This window comes from Balaenoptera physalus (genome assembly GCF_965194825.1).
Source record: "Balaenoptera physalus genome assembly, chromosome: 7".
NCBI classification, from domain to species: domain Eukaryota; kingdom Metazoa; phylum Chordata; class Mammalia; order Artiodactyla; family Balaenopteridae; genus Balaenoptera; species Balaenoptera physalus.
Window position 1 is genome coordinate 35,381,756 of NC_138886.1, and position 4,924 is coordinate 35,386,679.

Sequence of the window (4,924 nt, forward strand, 5' to 3'; positions counted from 1 at the left end):
CACCTGATTGGCCCAGCACTCGGCCTGCGCATTTCAGGCTGGGTACCTCTAGGGTGAGCAGCGCATACAAGTCTTGCCTAAACGTTGTGCGGGGTTTCTTCCTCAGCACTGTCTAGGTAGGGTATGGTCTATCTCAACTACGGTGTAAATATGTCTTACTAAGATCTGAAAGTCCGAGTTCAAATTTAGAATTCTCTGATAGGCAATCCTTGAGCTCCAGCTAAATGTGGCGACTTGCGGAGAACAGCAGTTCTCCAGGACCTCATTCCACACACCTGGACATCAGTCCTTAGGCCCCAAAACTTGGTCCACAATCCTGTAAACAGGGCCATGATCAGTTCTCGGGTCTAGACGTGCATACTGTGGCTCAATCAACCCTCCGAGGATGGACCAGGGGGAGAGGCCCAGCAGGCTCAAGGATTCTGGGGTGAACTAGAAGGGAAACCTAATCTGATGGGCATGTTCCTTCATCCCTGTGGATTCAACCCTCCCTCCTACATGGGGAGTTATTAGAACAAAAGGAGGGTCAAAGCAGGGCCTGCAGGGCCTTTGAGCATGGACCCAAGCCAGGGCCCCTTTTGCCCAGTCAAAGACAAATACTGTTGAAGGGAAAGAACCATGTTGACTAATCTCTGTTCTCCAAATTGCCTTCTTTCGAGACTCATCCTCTCCCCCGACACATACCTCCAACACGATCCGAATAACCTTAACACCTGAGCTCCCCTTTGCCTGAGCACATCACTCTTTTCTAATTACTCAATCTCAAACTTACAAAAACATTGCAAGTACAGTGCAAAGAACTTTTTTTGCCCTGAACTTTTTTGAATGAGTTACCAACCTGATGCCCCATCACCCCTGAAGATCATGTATAGTATTTCCTACAGACAGGAACATCCCTAAATAGCTACAATACAGCCATCAAAATCAGGAAATTAACATTGCTGCATTACTACCATATAATCATCATGCCCCATTTAAGGTCACCGACTGTCCCAGTAATGTTTTTATAGCAAAAGATCTTGTCCAGAATCACATGTTGCATTTAGCTGTCATAGCTCTGTAGTCTTCTTCAACCCAGAACAGTTCTTCACTGACTTTGAATTTTAAATTTTCAAGTTTATAGGCCAGGTATTTTGTAGAATGTCCCTCAATCTGGGTTTATCTAATGTTTTCAAGTGATTAGTCTCAGTTTATGCATCTTTGGCAGGAATATTACAAATATGACGCTGTTCTCATTGTATCATGTCAGGTGGTAGACAATTTCGATTTGTCCCATTACTGGCTATAGTAACTTTGATCACTTTATTAAAGTGGTATTAACCAGGCTTCTCCACTGTAAAGTTTATTCTTTTCCCTTTGTAATTAATAAGCATTTTGTGGGCAGGTACATATAGACTTAGAAAGTATCCTGTTCATCACGCTTCCTACTTATTTATTTATTTATATCAGTATGGACTTGTGGATTCCTATTTTACTCAATAGAATAGAATCTGCTACTATCATCATTTAGTTTTAAGTTCAAATTTTCCCAGATTGGGCCAGTGGGAACCCCATAAGCTGGTTTCTGTGTTCTTTTAACATTTTCATATCGTTTTTTTGAACATCTTTGCTTTCTGGCACAAGATATTTCAGTTGACCCTGTACCTTCCCTGCCTCAGCCCTGAAATCACCCATTTCTCCAAGTTCTGGTTTCTTTTGGTAGGGAATGGTATTTAGAGACCAAGATCTATGTGTTTGGTATGGTCTGCTTTTGGTATGTCACTCCTCCCAGGCCTGAATTAACCAAATTAGGGAATATATGTAGACACAATTTTACAACTAAAAGTGATTTATTTCTAAATCTATATATATTGGAAACCATAAGTTCAACTCTAATTCCAGTCCATCACCACAAAGTTCATTCTGGTTTTCTTCCCCCCCATATTTATAACTTCTTTCTCTGACAGTGGGAAACCTGCTTCCAATTAGCTTTAATATATTTACTTATTTGATCAGTTCCCCTGTAAGTTACACATCTCCCATCACCATCACCCGACATGAAGGCTCTTCTTATCCCATTCAGGCTCCCACCTTGAACCAAGCCCAAGCCCCTACATGGATGCTGTATTAGTTAGGGTTCTCCAGAGAAACAATGAGAGAGAGAGAGAGAGAGAGAGAGATACAGAGAGAGACACACAGAGAGAGACTGATTGATTATTATGAGGAATTGGCTCACAGGATTATGGAGGCCGAAAGTTTCTACAGTCTGCCATCTGTAAACTGGCAGGAAAGCTGGTGGTGTAGTCTGAAGGCCTGAGAACCAGGGATGCTGACAGTGTAACTCCAAGACCTGAGGGCCAGAGAAGATAAGATGAGATGTCCCAGCTCACAGATGAGGAAAGAAAAACATGGGCAAATTCCTTTTCCCTCCACCTTTTGTTCTATTAAGGCCCTCAACAGATTGGATGATGCCCACCCCTTTGGGGAGGACAATCTACTTTACTGAATCCACTGATTAAAATCCTAACCTTAGGGCTTCCCTGGTGGCACAGTGGTTGAGAATCTGCCTGCCAATGCAGGGGACATGGGTTCGAGCCCTGGTCTGGGAAGATCCCACATGCCGCAGAGCAACTGGGCCTGTGAGCCACAACTACTGAGCCTGCGCGTCTGGAGCCTGTGCTCCGCAACAAAAGAGGCCGCGATAGTGAGAGGCCCGCGCACCGCGATGAAGAGTGGCCCCCGCTTGCCACAACTAGAGAAAGCCCTCGCACAGACACGAAGACCCAACACAGCCAAAAATAGATAAATAAATTTATAAAAAAAAAAAATCCTAACCTTATCTGGAAACACCCTCACAGACACACCCAGAAATAATATTTAATCTGGGCACCCTGAAGCCCATCAAGTTGACACATAAAATTAACCATCCCAGATGCCCTCCTTAGTCTAATCAGGCTCTGACAACCCTCACAAGGTTGCCCCCTGCCCAGATGCCCGTCTCACCTAGCTTAGGCTCAGACACTGTATCAGGCCACCCTTTCCACATGGATAAACTTCTCATCCTGCTTGGACTCCAGTACTCTTGCTCTAGGCCACTGCAGGCTCCCCTTCCCCTCTGAGTGGAAGACTACCCACCAAATGGCTTTCAGATTGAATTGCTCAGGAAGGGAAAAGGAAGAAGGAAAAAAAAAATCTTAATTGTCTAACTATTTGCCTGTCTCCCCCATTGGAGAGAGACTCATTTGGGGTTAAACAATAAACAGATTTGTTTGTTTTGTTCACTGCCATATCCTCAGCTCCTGGAGCAGTGCCTGGCACATGGTAGACCCTCAATAAATGTTGAATGAATGAGTGACAAGGCAAGGAATGAGTCTGAATCATCACAAATCCTAGGAGCCTAGTATAGGGACTGGAGCGCAAAGACACTAAAGTTGCTTAAATTTAACTAGCATTGAGCTTACAAATAGCAGATTCTCTGTAAACGTTGGTTGGTTGAATGAAAACATGAACAGTTAAATCAAAGTTAACAGTGACAGGGGACTTCCTTGGTGGTCCAGTGGGTAAGACTCTGCACTCTCAGTGCAGGGGGCCCAGGTTCGATCCCTGGTGGCTGAACTAGTCCCGCATGCATGCTGCAACTAAGACCCAGCGCAGCCTAAAAAAATAATTTAAAAAAATACTTTTTAAAAAAGCTAACGAGTGACAAAGAAGACAGAAGTGGATACAAAGAGTCAATTATAGTTCTTGAGAGAAGTGTCCTGGCCCATCCTGATATAGGGACATATTATATGTCCCTTGCTACTCAAAGTGTATGATCTTTGGGCCAAGAGCATCAACATCACCTGGGAACTCGTTAGCACTGCAGAATCTCCTGCCCTATCAAATCTTCTGAATCAGAATCTGCACTTTAACAAGATCCCTAGATAACTAATGCATCCTTCAAGTTTGTGGAGCACTGTTGTACAAGAACGTTTCCCTTTTAAGGCACATCTTTACCAGTCAAAGTCTGTGAAAGCCCTCAGAATTTGCTGCTTTACAGCTGAGTGAAAGAGTGAAGACTATGACACATGGTTTCAGAGCAAAGGCTCCCAGAATTACCACAGGCAAGAACTCAAAGTGACAGACACTCTGTCAGGAGAACGAAAGTATTAATGGCAAGGTGATTGGGAAGGGGACTGTAGTATACCCCTATATTGTTTAACTATTTAACAATGATTCTAAATACACAGACACCATATACATATACATACATGCATACATAACTGGGATGGGGCAAGATGGAGGGAGCCCTACTCAGGCAGTGACCAAAATGCCAAAAGCTATAGTGACCTCTTCTAAATTAGAGTCAGGGGTAATCACAGGCAGGATTTACCACAAAATGTTTGTTTATAAATTTAGTTTGGAAATTTGGAGACTTCTGGAATTCTCTCTTAGCATTATTTTTCAGAGGAGGAAAACGATTTTTTGAAAGTAAGGAATTGGAGGGTTCAGGTGGGGTCAGGCAGAGTCCGCCTTTCCTGGGGTAATATCTCCATCTGCTGGCGTCTCCGGATATCACTAGCAAAGACATGAAGGCAGGTCAGGTCATTTGCTGTTAATTCACATAGGGCTCTCAAAACTGTATCTTCTGCCTCTCTGCCTCTCTTTTTTATTCCTTTGTCTCTTTTTCGTGTTTGTCTCCCTCTCCTGTTCTTCCCTCTCTTCCCCTTCCTCTTCCTTTATATTCCTGATGCAGACTCTGCTTGCATACCTATAGACATGGATGACTTATTCCTTATAAAGCAGACTTTTCACCTTGGACAGATTTTTCCTTACACAAAGCTGAATCTGCCTTTTGTAGCTTCCCCTGTAGTTCCAGTTCTGCTCTCTACGACCACACAGAGCATGACCAACTCCTCCGCCCTGAATCCTTCAAAAGCCTGAATACTCTGATCACGCTTTCCAC